At 38.3% G+C, this 17,278-nt stretch overlaps 1 long non-coding RNA gene across 1 annotated transcript in view; it reads right to left on the reverse strand.

Moving 5' to 3' along the window:
• Positions 1 to 16,806: 16,806 nt before the first annotated feature.
• The window catches only part of LOC129453419 (uncharacterized), a 64,992-nt gene continuing 64,520 nt past the window's right edge, over positions 16,807 to 17,278 (reverse strand). Inside the window, exon 3 of the long non-coding RNA XR_012365699.1 lies at positions 16,807 to 16,975. This is a non-coding gene — a long non-coding RNA (uncharacterized lncRNA). The remainder of the gene's footprint in view (positions 16,976 to 17,278) is intronic.

Genomic DNA, 17,278 nt, shown 5'->3' on the forward strand with positions numbered 1-17,278 from the left:
GTGTGCACTTCTGGTTTACGATAACTCTAAGTTGTCCTAGACGCGACTCGGTGTGGCGCTGAGCTGCATGTACGGTGTGCGACCCCTTTTATTGTTAACAATGCGTGCAATGGTGCGCTGTGATTGGTTAAGTGGATTTATTGCATTCTGCAGAGAAGGAGGACTGGCGTTTATCGTGTTTTGGGGGAAATGGGAGAAAAGATGACAGAATAACATGGATTTTGCGTAAAATAAAGAATTGACTTTTTAATACTGACCAGATACGGCGTTTATCGCGTTTTGGAACCAAACCCTAACTCTTCAAATAATTCTAGATCAGTTTATGGCGAGAGTCAATCAAGTATTGGTATTAACTCTTTCACAGCCATTAAAAAGTTATCTCGTCAGTTAAGAGAAAACATTTCCCTGTTTTTACGGTAATCTCTAATTCAGATATTACCCAATTTATAAAAAACTGAAGTATCCGGTAATTCAACAACATTGTAAACTCTGTGTATGTTTTGATCTTTTCTCTAAATCTGATCTCGAACAAAAGTCTTTTACAAAAAAGCAATTATTTCAGCTTTTTGCTCAAAATTTTTAGTTTTTGAAGAAACCTACCCATATTTAAGAGATTATAAAATGTTTTGTTGTGTTTATTGTTTGTTTGAAAGCAGATGATCTGTTCTTTCATTTGATATATTTGTATGTTTGCAAATGAAGGCATTTTGTGAAATTTTTGTGAAAATCACAAAAAAATGCTGACAAGCAACTATTTAAAAAAAAAATGTCATAAGTATGTACTTTGTATGAATTGAAACAAATAATTTAGCCTCAGTGATGATTCATGATGTTTCCTTTCTAATAACCATACACTTTGGCCACCTTGTAAAGGTTGTAAAGGCAAAAATGAAGAGTTTAATTCCAAAATGCAAAATTTTTATTTTGACTAATTTCTGTAAACCTGTGTTTTCAAGAAAGTGACAAGATGAAAACCATTATTTTCTGTTACAAACTTTCACATAGCATCTTTAAGTTATAATAACTTATTACACGGCTCTCTGGAATACTTGATTCTGATTGGTCAGTTGAGACATTTGCAGGTTCGTTCTTTTCAAATAATAACCGCTCCAAAGTAATAACGCATAGCCGGTACTAATTTTATGAGTAAAATCGCTCCGCGCCAATAAAGATTACTGTTTGGCGCCATCTTGTGACAAACACTGAACAACCACAATTAAGAATGGAAAATTTTGACATTAATTTTAACATGTACGGAAAAAACAAAACATTTAAACAGTGAATAGAAGAACGAACAACGACAAGACACAGAGAGCTTACTGAGACTGAACTTGACAAAATAGAGCATGACAGCTACGAAGCCAACACTCAAAAAAAATACAGAATGGGCATTAAAACTTCTCAAAGACTGGCTAAAAAAGAAAAAAATGGAGACAGACAAGTATGAAGCAGAGGATCTTAATAAGGTATTACGATCATTTTATGCATCCTGATCACACTGTTGGGGCTTATTTCCCGATAACTACCGGCTGCCTCTACATTATCCCTTACATAAAAAATATAAATCCATAATTTGATTTTCAAAGATTTATTATAAAAACTGGTTCTTTTTTCCGCAAAATGCAATAAACCCATGACGATTTTTTGTTCAAAATACTATAAATCTATTGAATCAATATATAAATGTGCATTCATCTTTGCCATGTTATATTAATTTAGTTTTTAGTTTATGGCGAGAGTCAGTCAAGTATTGGTATTAACTCTTTCCCCGTTATTAACGAGTTATCTCGTCAATTAAAAGAAAACATTTCCCTGCCAATGACGCTTTCCTGATGAGTTTTTACGGTAATCTGTAATTCTTCTATTACCCAATTTATTAAAAACTGAAGCATCCGCTAATTCAACAACATTGTAAACTCTGTGTAATTTTCCTGGAAGGCATTTTGTGAAATTTTTGTGAAAATCACAAAAAATGCTGGCGGGCAACTATTTAAAAAAAAGGCTGGCGGGAAATGAGTTAATCCAAAGCACTGTTAAAACTATAGTTTTGGTCATATAAAATAACAAATTTTTCGTAGATTAATAAAGTTAAACAAGTTAGTGGAGCATGAGAGTAAATAAGTAATGATGTTAATTTTTGGGTGAACTATTTATTTACATTGTTAAAAAGAGATTCTTATCCAAGGTCATTGACTCCAGTTTGTGTACTATGTAATATAAATAACATCTTTACGAGAACCTGACCGATGACTCAGTATGTAACTTTGTCATTCTGTTCTGGCATACGTGGGTGACGTACTGTACTTAAGCTTGCCGTTTACTGTATCTGTCTGTCTGTCTCGCTCACTTTTCCCTGTCTCTCACCCCAAAAGCTCGCTGCCCCCTTTTCCATCCGAACTACTTTGTCTCTTTCTATTTTCAATCACATTCCTTTCCACTAAAGTCACTGGGTGTGCGACGTCTCGTGTTTGTGTGTTTGCAGACAGACAATTTTATAAGGAGCACCGAGTCTGTGAACTTAATTGTGTGTTAAAAAGCCATTTGAGCTTTCGGGAGTATGTTTTGCCAGAGACGGGTGAGTACGGTGTGTTATCTGTATTGAACTCCAAAGATATATTTAACAACTTTTCCCTCCTTCCTTTACAATAAAGGAAACTGCAGTCTAATGATAACAGGCATGCGGACAATAAGCGTCTACACACATACACACACTGTACTAGTTTACTGTAGCTAGAGGAGGTCAACAGACATACAAAGTCCTTGTTTTGGTAACCGCTACACACACACACACACACATAAATGTATGCCCTTTTAGGATAGATATGGAACAATGTGGAAATGCCAGCAGTTTCGGAATTCTGCACAAATGTGGAATAAGGGATCCATGACGTCAATGGCTGAAGGGAATTTCATCTGTGTGAATTTCTGGCTAATTTGTTCCTTCAGACAGAATTTCCTACGTTTCTCTGAGCTTTTAATTAAGCAATGAAGAATAAAGTCAGTCGTGTTGACGTCTGTACGGTCTTAACTCAGGTTAAGAGGTCAAATGAATGAAATGTTTTTAATGCATACATTTATTCACATTTTAGCCAATTTTCAATTCCCAATGTCTCTGAACCCGCTTACCAATTCTGAAGTGTCCACCCGTCTGAGATGGCCAGTCGAATGTGAGGCAATATTTTTATACTCTTAAAGGTGCCGTTGAATGTAAAACTGTATATACGTAGGCAAAAACGAATAAAAAGAGTTCTGTACATGGTAATGACAAATCGTGAGCCTCAAACGCGATTGTTTCCTCCTTCTTATGTAAACTTCGTGCTTGCTAAAGCCTGCTGGAAAACCGGCCAATCTCAACATAACACCAACTGTGACGTTACGTTATGTATGCCCCAACATTAAATTAAACATTAAATTAAGTACAATGTTGTTACAATGCTTTAAACAAAGTTGTGACTGCTGAGTTAGCGCTATATGCTAATTTATGCTATGTGCTAGCGTTTAGGCTAAAGTTCAACTATTGACGTTACGTTTTGTAGGTCCATACTAAAAAACACAAACTTACCACTCAGAAACGCCCATTAACAATCTCCAAACAATTGATTATTCCTCAAAATCTGTATCTTTATCTGATACAGACTCAAACATAAGATCTGTATACACACACACACAGAGCTACTAAAGGAGCTGCTCTATGAAGCAGCCAATCAGAGCAGAGCTCAACATTATTATTATGACCTAACCCTAACCCTAACCTAACCCTAACCCTTTCAAATAAGCTAATAATAGACCATTTCATTATAAAAGCAAATCCTAAGGTTGTAAATTGACATGTAAAAATGCCTCTGCACTTAATAAAGCCACAAACTTTCTTTGTAGATATTAGAAAACAATTTAAAAGATTATTTCAATGCCTTTTTTGGCACCTTTGTACCTGCGGTTCAATTGGTAGAGCATTGCATTAACAGCACAAAAGGTCACGAGCTTGATACCTCATATACTGATAAAATGTATACTTTGTAATCCCCTGTAAGCAGGGTTGCCAGGTCCAAGAAAAATTTTCAACCCAATGACAACTTAAAACCCACCCAAAAGGAATGAAAACTAGATTTTTTAATTTCTTAAAAACTGCGGAATTACAACAAAAGGCTGTAAAATAAACTCTTACTATTGCTTTTAATGTACTTTTTTCTTAATGCACTTAAAGTGCTCTATTTTTACACAATATTCTGTTCTAAATATACAAAAAAATTCTACTTTAGTACTTCTTAAGATTATCTGAAGAACGTCTAAGTGTATCCAACCGTGCCATTTTGAGACAGCATATGAACTCTGCCCTTTTAACATACTATATCTGTATTTTAAAAAAAAATAACTTGAAAAGATCATACAAAGATGGGTTCACATGGTCTGTAAATATCCTCTCAGTATAGACATCCTCACATAAGGTAATTTCTTGTTTCTGACGTGATATTAAGAGCAAAACGCACCCCCCACTCACTTTTCCACTGACTTCCTGACGTTGCAGCGGTCCTTGGGTTGACAGGTATTGATTATGGGATTAATGCACATTAGGAAAATAAAGAACAGGTCTACAGATCAACATTTTGGCGGCCGCGGCACAATATAAAACTAGCCCAAAAAACAACCTGCGGCTTCGAAATTTTTCCTGGAACTGTATTTTCAAAATAGCCCAATTGTGCGGGAAAACCGCAAACCTGGCAACACTGCTTGTAAGTCGCTTTGGATTGAAGTGTCACCCAAATGTTAAATGTAAATGCAGTGCCATCATGCACCTATTTATGGGTGAACTAAGGTCAACCTTGGTGTTTTACACAAGATAAGACATAAAAGAAAATGATAAACATGTTTTGTTACATTAATAAAAGTGGTCAGGCTAATCTTAAATTGCTCACATGACCAAGTCAAGTTGGACTTATTTTCAACCCAGTGTTGGGTCAAAAAGGAACAAGCCCAGCCCCCTGGGTTGTAATTTAACCTATGCTGGGTTGTTTTATTTGGATCAAATATAAACTTTTTTGGGGAATTAAATTTACCCAATGACTGGGCTCAACCCTTTTTGACCCTAAGTCATTTCAATTTAATCTTTTCTACTGAAAGCTGAAACTGCATAACTCGAGTCGGGACTATCTTCTGGAATGTGTACTTGACCTTGGACATTTTAAACCTGTTTTTCCTTTTTTGAGTACAGGGGAGTCTGCAGCATGAAATATGGAATATGAAAAGTAATATTTATATATACAACATAAAATAAAAAATTGGGTAGCGCTCCGACATCAGGGACCTCATATATAAAGCGTGCGTACGCACAGATTTGATCGTAAAGTGTGCGTACGCAAAAATACACGGAAAAGTCCATATTTACAAAAACTGTCTTTGATGTGGAGAAGTGCTTAGTGCCACGTCAGGGTCTGAACAGACGTACGCACTTTTGCTTGTCTGATTGCTGCAGGTTTTTGGAAAAATAAGACATTCTTGCTGCTCGAAATTGGGTTTAAACATTGACAAGCACTCTTTTATATGTCTATGACATTAATTAGGCATCGTTTAAAGGTGGAGGTCTGAAACTGCTCAGATGCGCACAAGTTCAAGTTCATTTGCAATTTATAAATTTCACATCTGAAAGATCAAATATAGGATGGTTTCTACGAAGCATTTTATAAATGAGGCCCCTGGTGCTTTCGCACTTTCGGGACCCAAGTTCGATTCCCGGCTCGTGGTCATTTGCCGATCCCATACCCCTCTCTCCTCCCTGTACTTTCCTGTCCTCTCCTCATTCACTGTTAATAAGGGCAAAAATGGCCAAAAGATATATATATATATATATATATGTTTCTACCAGAAAGACTCGAAGATAGGTTAAGAATTGATATGCGTTTATTTAACAGTAGTTAGCAACCAAGGTTGGAATGTAACAGTATATTTCTTTGGCGTAGGCCCCGACCATAGTTCAAATCCGGGGGTCACGGATTCTTGCGGTTCCTGTCTGAAGATGAAGACAGGCCAGAATCTAATCCCCCTCAAGTATGGACGGAACCGACCTGGTGATGGTGGTAGGGAGGGTGGGTTGTAAATGCTGGCATCAGTATCTGCGAACGCAAAGACAGATGAGTACAAGCCTTATATACTCTCAGGGTGATTGATTGCGCCTTGTGAAATGAATGACGTAACATTCGAGTTTCCTGGTAGAACCTCTGCTACGCTACGCTAAGCTAACATTTCTACCAGAAAGACTCGAAGATAGGTTAAGAATTGATATGCGTTTATTTAACAGTAGTTAGCAACCAAGGTTGGAATGTAACAGTATATTTCTTTGGCGTAGGCCCCGACCATAGTTCAAATCCGGGGGTCACGGATTCTTGCGGTTCCTGTCTGAAGATGAAGACAGGCCAGAATCTAATCCCCAAAAATTGATCACGATGATCGGTACCCACCAGTGTTTCTTTGAGGCTCCTGAAACAGATAAGAGAAATTGTTATCTACTGACATTGACGTATGCCGTAAGAGGCCATGGGATTGCTGCTTAGGCCATAGAAGGCAGCAATATGCCAGAGAGAGATAGGCTGGAGAGATAGGCTGAAGGATAGGCCGCGTAGGCCGTAGAAGGCAACAATATGCCTAGTGGGAAAAGGCCGCATAGGCTTTAGAAGGCAACGATATGCCAGACAGAGATAGGCCGCGTAGGCCATAGAAAGCAACGATATGCCTAGTGAGAAAAAGCCGCTTGGGCCTTTGGAAGGCAACGATATGCCAGAGAAATAGGCCGCGTAGGCCATAGAAGGCAACTATATGCCAGATTGAGATAGGTTGGAGAGAGGCTGGAGAAGTAGGCCGCGTAGGCCGTAGAAGGCAACAATATGCCTAGTGGGAAAAAGCCGCGTAGGCTTTAGAAGGCAACGATATGCCAGACAGAGATAGGCCGCGTAGGCCATAGAAAGCAACGATATGCCTAGTGAGAAAAGGCCGCGTAGGCCTTTGGAAGGCAACGATATGCCAGAGAAATAGGCCGCGTAGGCCATAGGAGGCAACGATATGCCAGATAGAGATAGGCCGCGTGGGCCATAGAAGGCAACGATATGCCAGATAGAGATAGGCCGCGTAGGCCATAGAAGGCAACGATATGCCGAGTGAGAAAGGCCGCATGGCCATAGAAGGCAACGATATGCCGTGTTGAGAGAGGCTGTGTAGGCCATGAAGGGCAAAGATATGCCAGGGTAAGATAGGCCGCATAGGCCGTAGAAGGCAACGATATGCCCAGTAGGAAAAGCCAACAGGTTAGCTTGCAATAAGATTCACCACCACCAGTATTGATAAAAGGTACATACCATAAACATGTCCATAAATGTCGAACGTAATATCAGCAGTAGAGGATATCCGTAGAAGGCTGCCACGTTAGGCTTGATAGCAGAGAGGCCGCGTAGGCCGCAGAAGGCAACATTATGCCAGAGTAAGAAATGATATAAACGACAAAGGCCATGATTTAGCATGGTCAAATACACCACCACCACCAGTAGTTTGCTTAAACATACCTTGATTACTGCTTGCTGCTTGCCGATATTGAATTGACCGTCATTGTGGTTTCCTGCACACAATGAAATAAGGAGCTCGGCTCCTGATGAAGAGACACAATTGGTGTATGCATGCTTTTATATTGTCATTATAAAAGTAGGGAGAAGATTATATGGTTACAAACAAATCTGACTGATGCTAAAGATTGCACGGTGTCACTGTCGTGTCTTGGGTTTCCCCAGTCTTGTACTCTTTATTTGAAGTTCTGTAAGTCATCCATGTCTGTAGTTCTTGTAGTTCGTTGGTCCTTGTTCTAGATTGTTTCCCCGGTGTGTCTTGATATCTTGTTTACCCACATGAATATATAGTCCTTGTGTTTCAGTTGTCCTTTGTCGAGTGTAGTTTGCTGTCATCACTTTTTAGTCCTGTATTCTGGTCTTCATTCTGGTTCTGCTTTGTGCACTTTTGGGTTTAAGAAATAACCCATTGCCTTTTCTTGCTTGCTTCGCCATGACACAGGTGATTATATACAATTCTCCGTTTACGATGTAAATTAAGACCCCCCAAAAACTGAGGCGCGGTACCAGTAGGGTTGTGCAGTTGATAGATGGATGTACTCCGACGTAATAGCCTTCTAGATGAAAGTTTACAGCTTAAATTTTGACTAACCATAATAGCATGATTAAACGTAACAGTTTTGTGCAAATAGTCTTACATGATGTGCACTTAAGAGTTCTGAATTATTTGTTGAAAGATCCTCCACCACACTGGCAATCCAGAAATGATCGAAGCCGCACCATACACGACTGCGGATGTGAAACGTGACAACCTGCGTGCACGCGGCAAGTGTGCACGGCCCAGTGCTAATGAAAGCTAAAGTCTTGTACAGTACATGTAGCAATTATGCATGTTCAAATCCTTGCAGCCGTATGCAATTAGAGTTCCTGGAAGTCAATAAAGAGCCCTGTTGGTAATGCAGGCATTGAAAATAAAGCACTTATAGAACTGCATGTCCGTAGTCTGTGTAAAAACATGTATATATATTAAAATAGCTTGCCTCGTGTAGCAGCCGCGCTGTTATAATGTTTTAAATCCTAGCAGCCGGTGTAATGTGGTTATATGGAAAGTTGATGCATGTTTCGCTATTTTCTTGAGGATGCAGAGCAAGTAGATTGTACACTTCTAATTCCAGACAAAGTTCCTTGTGAAGTTATCATTTAGAATTATAACTGCATGATTTTGGCTTTCCCAGACGAAAGATTTCCATCGTGAAACAATCATCAGATTTCTATGATCGTGGCTCTTCGTCGGTGGTACAGTGTCGTATGGTGGGAGAAGTTCAAAGATGGACGTTTTCCTGGTCTTTTATCCAAGATAGCCTACAATAGATTTCTGACAGTATCAGAAATTCAGCATGATCACAGCACAATGCGTTTGCTGCTATAATCTTGTCAGAGTAAAAAAATCCTGTGGTATATTCCAGGCTTTAAACAAAACATTGAATTAAATTAGAAACAAGTTATTTCAGATGCATTCCAATTCTCCAGTCATGTTGGAATTCATTAAAACAGCATATGACGATTAGAATTAAATAGTTGAAACACATAAGATAATCGAACACCACTATATTCGAACATAACACCACTCGAAGAAATATTTAGACATTATTTCCATTGGGTTCCATGCTAAAACAAGAAGGAATTGTGTTTGTATTCTGTATAGCTGGTGGCACCACCATTTCGGGCGAAACATATGATGCCAACGTTCAACAGCACTTTAAATAGGAATTACGTGATGTGATTTAAAGCTAGCAGTCACATTACATCTTCAAACCAGTATCAGACATCCGCTGTAGCCTACCCATACGCATATTCTGTGTGCCTGCGTCGCCAATAAAGCACAATGCACTTAATGGTTTAAACTGATGCATCCTGTTGTATTCTTGAAGAGGCAAGGCGCGCGTTTTTCAACTTTAAGTGAGGTCTACTGCATACAAACAAACTCGACATGAGGGTTTACAGGCTCAACTTTGTTGAGACATCCACATAATGCACACCGATCAAAACAACGGCAAGCCCTCAGGAATAACACCAAAGCACGTAATTGTATTAAAGACACCACACAACATCGCTCCGTCTCCATATTGCGCTGTAAGACATAGTCATTGCTATCTTTCGGTTGTAAAAGCATGTACTGTGCACTATCAGCCAATCCAGCATAATGAATAAGAGAGCTTACCTTAGGAGAAGATAATCCAAATACATAGAGCTCGGATAAGAAGTTGACTGAGATCTGGAATAAAGTCTCATTTGAAAAGTACAGTTAAAAGTTGATGCATTCTCGTACTTAATACATGTGCATAACTGAAGATCTTAAAACACAAAGCTTTAGATGGAAACATTTATGCTGAACCCCGTGCTCAAAATTGACAATATGCATTACTGTTGCCATTCGACCACACACACACTTACGATTTGCTCAGCAACAAAATGTGTGCTTGAAAACTTTACGCTGTATGACCAGGATTTATTCTCCAATGATATATTAATGGTGTATCCTACCATAAGATTTAAAGTTCGTAAAATAGCGTATCCCCGTATCCTTAAAGTCTGTAATTAGGGTCAGGTGAGTGAAGATCTAACGTGAATATTTGCATTTGATATGAACAGTTTGCATGAATACTGTTAGGCATTAAGCAACTTGCATTGTAGTACCGTAGCAGGAATAGGACGTTGCAAGACCTGTTACATGAATAAATAGTACCTTATATTATTGATGTTTTAGGGAAACACTGAAAGGGACAGTTCAGATGAAGCTCGTATACTTTGCGCATTCCTTATTCCAATGAAACACGCGAACATTAGACCGCGTCATTTGCCTGTTTGCAGCATGTCATGCATTGCATACACGCGGAATTTAATGTGTGAAATTTCGCGAGCAATAGTCTCTTCATCCAAGTCGATTCCATGTCTTTGCTTCACAAAACATTCGCGTACAGTTTAAAACCAATAATAAGCGGAGCATTTGGTATTGTAGATGAAAGACAAAGATCCTGTGATGAGGGAGAAAACAAACTTCAGCATTCCCTCCAAAGCCGGCACGGCGACTCCCAGCGTGCAGGTGCAGCGCTTCGCCAATCAATAATGATTAGTGACATCTGCTGCGGGCGTTCAGAGTGTGCGACAGTCAATTAATATTATGGTTACACTTTACAGATCATCCAAATGTTCTTGCACTGTTCATAAAAGAAACGGCCGGTGGTATCCTTCCCTGTGTACTGCAGGGTGACACACTTTTAAGGAAGCTTGAAGACTTCCCTTTTTAAGTCTTTAACCTTCTGTGAGAGCTCCTCGCGATGGTGCAGGTGAAACGAAACGAGATGAGAAAATCCCAGGAAAACAGTTCGAATGCCCGATAAAATCACTCATCATTTGAATCGGCGTGTTTACAGGTAACAACGCTTTAGTGTACATATGCACTGAACATCGAGCTTGTAAATGCTGGCATCAGTATCTGCGAACGCAAAGACAGATGAGTACAAGCCTTATATACTCTCAGGGTGATTGATTGCGCCTTGTGAAATGAATGACGTAACATTCGAGTTTCCTGGTAGAACCTCTGCTACGCTACGCTAAGCTAACATATATATACAAAAAAAAGAAAGTAATGTCTTGGATGTTGTGATCGAGCTACACTGTAAAAAGTGCATAATCCCCTAAAATGGTATAAAAAAGGTGTATTCGACTTCATGTTGCACTGCGCAAATCAATCAGTGAATCACACCAAATAATAATGAGCTTTTACAACATAAGGTATAAATAAATAATAGAATGAGTTTTAATGGTATTTTTAAAAGTTTCATTTATTTTAATAATACAGGCATTATTATGTATACGTATATAATTTTTAAGTTATAAATAAATGGAAAGTTTTTACATAAAAATACATTATTTTGATGCGTAAAAATTAAGAAAAAGATCCTGATAAAGATCTTTTAATCGAAACGTTGCCACTTTTATTTTTAATAAATAAAGGGAGAAGAACAATGTTTTCCTTATTACATAAAAATAAAGAAAAAGCATACGGTATAATGTGAGTCACTGCATTCTTTGGTTTTATGTATCATGATCTATAAATAAAAAAACACCTGGGGCCTCATTTATAAAGCGTGCCAGTTCCCACGCAAAGGTTGTGATTTATAAAAAACAAACTTGATGGTAGAATGGGCTTGCAGGGTGCGATATTAGGATGATTCATGTACGCACACTTGCAGGTGATCTGTGATTTATGGGAACATTGTTTTGTTTTATAAGTCTTTATATGCCATTTTTGGCTTTTGTGCGTACGTAGACTTTTAGTAAGGATCCTACGCACAGTTTTATAAATGAGATCCCTGGTCTTTAGCTTAGATGAACAACATATTTTTTTTAAGAAATAATGACATAAAATAAATGTAGATGTTCATCTAAGGTTTTATTTAACTAATTTAAAGACCTGATGACCTACAACATAACAACTTCAAATTCAAAAAGGCTGTATGTTGTTATGAATTATTCATTGCCTCATTTTTTACATTGTGAATGCATGATTTTTGCATTAACTCTTTCCCCGCCATTGACGAGTTATCTCGTCAATTAAGAGAAAACATTTCCCTGCCAATGACGCTTTCCTGACAGGTTTTACGGTAATCTGCAATTCCGCTATTATCCACTAGATGGCTAATTTTACTGATTTTACTGAAGCATCAGCTAATTCAACAACTTTGTAAACTCAGTGTATGTTTTGATAATCGTTCTGAATCCCGACCGATATATCGGAGCCCAACCGATATATCGGCAGGCCGATATTTGGCATTTTCCAAACTATCGGTATCGGCATTCATAATGGCCGATAAATGAATATTAAAAAAAAATCGGACAAAACGGCCTTCAACCATGTCATGAGTGTTGCCGTTGTATAGTTTGTCCACTAGAGGGCACTTTACAACCTCCCTGTTGGCAACACTCGTGTATAACGCGTCACACATCCTCCAACGTGCTGATCCAGCCAGAGTCGGGCAGAGAGAACAGCGGTTAAGCGAGTTTTGGAAAAAATATCGGCCGATATATCGGAATATCAGATTTTAAAACCAACAAACATTTGTATCGGTATCGGGCTTCAAAATCCTTTATCGGTCGGGCTGTAGTCTGTTCTTTCATTTGATATATTTGTATGTTTATATATTTATAGAATAAAATTTTCCTGGAAGATATTTTGTGAAACTTTTGTAAAAATCACAAAAAAATGCTGGCGGGGAACTTAAACAAAAAGACTGGCGGGGAATGAGTTAATAAACTGATGAAGATAATTAGTTGAAAGTGATTACACAATTTCACTGAAAAATCCAACAGGACCCAACCCTCTGAAAGCTTCTGTGTGGACATATGGAGGGATTAATGGATGTCCTTCAAGCCCATCAGGAGGTCAAACATCAGGCCTGAATGTTTATATGTGAATAACAGACAGGATATGCTGAGATCAGTAGTCAACGGCGAATCAGCAAGTTACCCGGCTTGACTTCAAAGTGTTCGTGTGTGTGTCGCCCGTGGCTCAGCTCTGCAGGCTCAAAGACGGCTTTGATGTTGACTTTGCACAAATGCTGAAAGACGTACAGTACGAATCAAACGACGACAGACACAAAGCAAACAATACAATGCCTTTAAAGTTTTTACTTTCTATGCGTGATCTACAAGCGGCACAGTCCACTTTTATATACCGAAAGATAAACGGACCCACTTGAATATATCTGTAACACTATCAAATCATGCACAATTTAGATGTGAGGAGAAAGAAAAGGGGATGGTCGGCAGAACAAAGGCTTGTTGAGAACTGATAACAATGAGATATATTTTACCCACTGTAGCCTTCCATTACCAATCTTTCCTGCCACACACACATCTACACACATACGAGCGTCATTTACGTCAGGGTGAGTGAGCTCGTGTGTGTCGAATTGTTCAAAATTTTTGTGTCTTCTGAGGTTAACAATAGACTATTCTGTGCCGTCCCGAGGCGAGTGGACACACCCGAGCAGAAAGCTGGCCACTGGGAGAGATTTGGGTACGGTCCAGAAACAGCTCGGGCCCTGTGTGTGGGTTTCTTACCGTATTTGTAGGTGTGAGCTAGGTAGGCAAAGGTTATTTCTGTCTGTGTAGGTTCGGGCCAGATACGTTGCATTCTTAACATCACACCAGAGGGGGCGGTGTAGAGGCGGTTAGCAAAAATTTATGAATTTTTATCGAAGGATGATGAAGGAGTTTTAAAGTAAAACATTAAGGCCTGGTGTTACAGACACAAGGCTTAGCTAAAGCCAGGACTGGGCTTTAGATAAATGACATTAGAAAGAAAGTCGTGCCATAGACACGAAAAACTATTTATAGAAATTTGACTATAAAAGTTTGCATATTCAGGCCCCCAAAACCAACATGATCTCACAGCAAGTTGTGTTATAGTCACGAAAAAATGTGATTAATTTATTTGTGTCCATGGCACGAAATTCAGCTTTATTTCGTGCCTTGGGCACAAATGGTTTTTTTGTGTCAGTCGCAGGAATTTCTATAAATAGTTTTTCGTGTCCGTGGCACGACTTTCTTTTTCATTTTATTTTATTTATTGTTTTCTTATATTTTTTTAACTTTTTCTTACCATTGTGGCTTGCGTTTGGGGTTAAAATCACTTTCTGTTACATTTTTAGATATCCAAACCCCAACTCCAGGTGAGAATAGTTTTGAAATAAAAATGTAGAAACCAATACATAAAAATACATCCTAACCCAAACCCCAAATCTAACCCAAACTCCAAGCGACAAAGATTAAAAAATAAGAAGAAAAAAACGAGAAAACAAAACATAAAATGACACGAAAAAGATAGTTGTGCCACGGACACGAAAAACTATTTATAGAAATTTGACTATAAAAGTTTGCATTTTCAGGCCCCCAAAACCAACATGATCTCACAGCAAGTCCTGTTATAGTCACGAAAAATGTGATTAATTTATTCGTGTCCATGGCACGAAATTTAGCTTTTTTCGTGCCTTGAGCATGAATGTCTTTTTCGTGTCAGTCGCACAAATTTCTATAAATAGTTTTTCATGTCCGTGTCACAACTTTCCTTTTTGTTTCCTTTGTGTATTGTTTTCTCATAGTTTTTTTCTATTTTGTAGTTTGGGTTAGAATCACTTTCTGTTACTTTTTTAAATATCCTAACCCAAACCCCAAACCCCAAGCGACAATGTTAAGAAACTAAGAAAAAACTATGAAAAAAACCAACATAAGATGACACAAAAAAGAAAGTCGTTCCATGGACAAAAAACTATTTTTTAGAAATTTGACGATAAAAGTTTGCATTTTCAGGCCCCGCAAAATCAACATGATCTCACACCAAGTCGTGTTATAGTCACGAAAAATTTTATTAATTTATTTGTGTCCATGGAACGAAATTCAGCTTTTTTTGTGCCTTGAGCATAAATTTATTTTTCGTTTTCTTGCACAAATTTCTATAAATAGTTTTTCGTGTCTGTGGCATGACGTTCTTTTTCGATTCATAATGTATTGTTTTCTTATCGTTTTTTTTTTATATTTTCTTACCATTGTCGCTTGCGGTTGGGGTTAGAATCACTTTCTGTTGCATTTTTAGATATCCTAACCCAAACCCCAACTCCAGGCGAGAATAGTTTTTAAAAAAACTTGTAGAAACCAATACATAATAGTACATCCTAACCCAAACTCCAAGCGACAAAGATTAAAAAATAATAATAAAAAAATGAGAAAACAAAACATAAAATGACACGAAAAAGACAGTCGTGCCACGGACACGAAAAACTCTTTATAGAAATTTGACTATAAAAGTTTTCATTTTCAGGCCCCCAAAACCAACATGATCTCACAAGCAAGTCGTGTTATAATCACGAAAAATTTGATTAATTTATTCGTGTACATGGCATGAAATTCAGCTTTTTTCGTGCCTTGAGCATGAATGTCTTTTGTGTGTCACACTCGTGTCTGTCTTTTTTTATAAATAGTTTTTCGTGTCCGTGGCACGACTTTCTTTTTCGTGTCATTTTATGTATTGTTTTCTCATTGTTTTTCTCCATACTTTTTATTCATTGTCGCTTAGGGTTGGGGTTAGATTTGAGGTTTGGATGTAGTTTTATGTATTGGTTTCTACATGTTTTTCTTCTGCTTTTAAAACTATTCTCTAACTAAAGTTGTACCACAGACACAAAAAAACTATTTATAGAAATTCATGCGAATGACACGAAAAAGACATTCGTGCCCAAGGCACGAAAAAAGCTGGATTTCGTGCCACGGACACGAATAAATTAATCAAATTTTTGTGACTATAACACGACTTAGTCTAAATAAACTTAGTCTGGGTCTCTCTGTCGCTTGGGTAAGTTTACAGGCCTTTGTGTCAACTCTGTGCCCTTCCTATCCCTCCATTTCCTTTGCAAATGTGCAGTCGTATAAAAATAGCCGGCGTCCTCTCTCTCACACAGACGACACAGTTTAAGCAGGTAGACTCGAGAAGGTCACATATCCAGCGCTGTGTCCTGTCTCCAGACGTCTCAATGCCTGAACTTTAAAATAATCGTCTGACAGAACCAGGCCGATGGAGTTGGACATGTCTTTGAGGAAAAACTGACTGGAAGCTTTTGATTGACAGCTGGAATGTGGGCGGGGCTTCGCATTATGTGCTGATATTTGTTCTTTTCAACAAAAACGACAATGAAATGACCTTATCTTTGCACTGACTGCCAGGCAACAGATTAATAGAAACAACTATTTTACTAAGGAAAAAACATCTACGTTTTTTTAAGAAAATGATACTTGTCTGTACAAAACTCGCTGGAGGTAGTTGGCAATGCGGTTGTTTCTTTAAATATAGATATGGCTCAGGTCTTTTCAATGCAGATAAGATGTAATTGTCCGCCAGGCAAAAAGTCTAATAAGTAACAGCACACCTCTCTTTATTCAAGATTGAGGTGTCATTTATGTAGCACACATTGTGTGTCAAAGTCAAACAGTTTGGGTTAAGGGGTTCGTTCAAATAATGCTTGCTTTAGCAAACACCAATACGTATGGTATTTTGGTGAAAACTATGGTTGCCATAGGCAGTTTCAAGCTTAAATATTTAACAGGAAGCGTAGATTAATATTAAATGCATCTCCACAGTGCATTTTGGTAAACAGCTCTCGACTCAAAAATAATTCAGAGATCTAATGTTGGCCGGGATTGCATAAATGTGGATGTTTTGTAATCGGAGGAGTTCATTAAGAGGTGGAGGTAGACGTATATTCCAGTCCGTCTCTGGTGGTTATTTGTGGATTGTGGCTTTCTGACCTTCTAACATAAACATGCGAGCATCTTCACGCCAAGACCACACCGCCCCAACTGCCAAGCTCAACATCCTAGACAAACACACACACACAGAGTCAAAATATTATTTACCCTCTGCCCTGAGAATAAGCAGAGATGTTAAACATCCTCGCTCACACCAAAAGTGATTTTACAAAAAAACACGAGCTGAAAGGGAATGAGTTTGATGTGGACATGACAGATATTGATATGAGGAGCAGACACACCCTGCTTTAAAGTAAAATATGAAAATGCTGATGAACTGAAGAGTGAAACGTTTGAAGCTCAATGGCGCCCTCGTGTGTTTAATAAATAAATGACATTTTGGTGGCACTCAGTGAAGAACAAACACTGTG

Source organism: Misgurnus anguillicaudatus, chromosome 23 (assembly GCF_027580225.2).
Source record: "Misgurnus anguillicaudatus chromosome 23, ASM2758022v2, whole genome shotgun sequence".
NCBI classification, from domain to species: domain Eukaryota; kingdom Metazoa; phylum Chordata; class Actinopteri; order Cypriniformes; family Cobitidae; genus Misgurnus; species Misgurnus anguillicaudatus.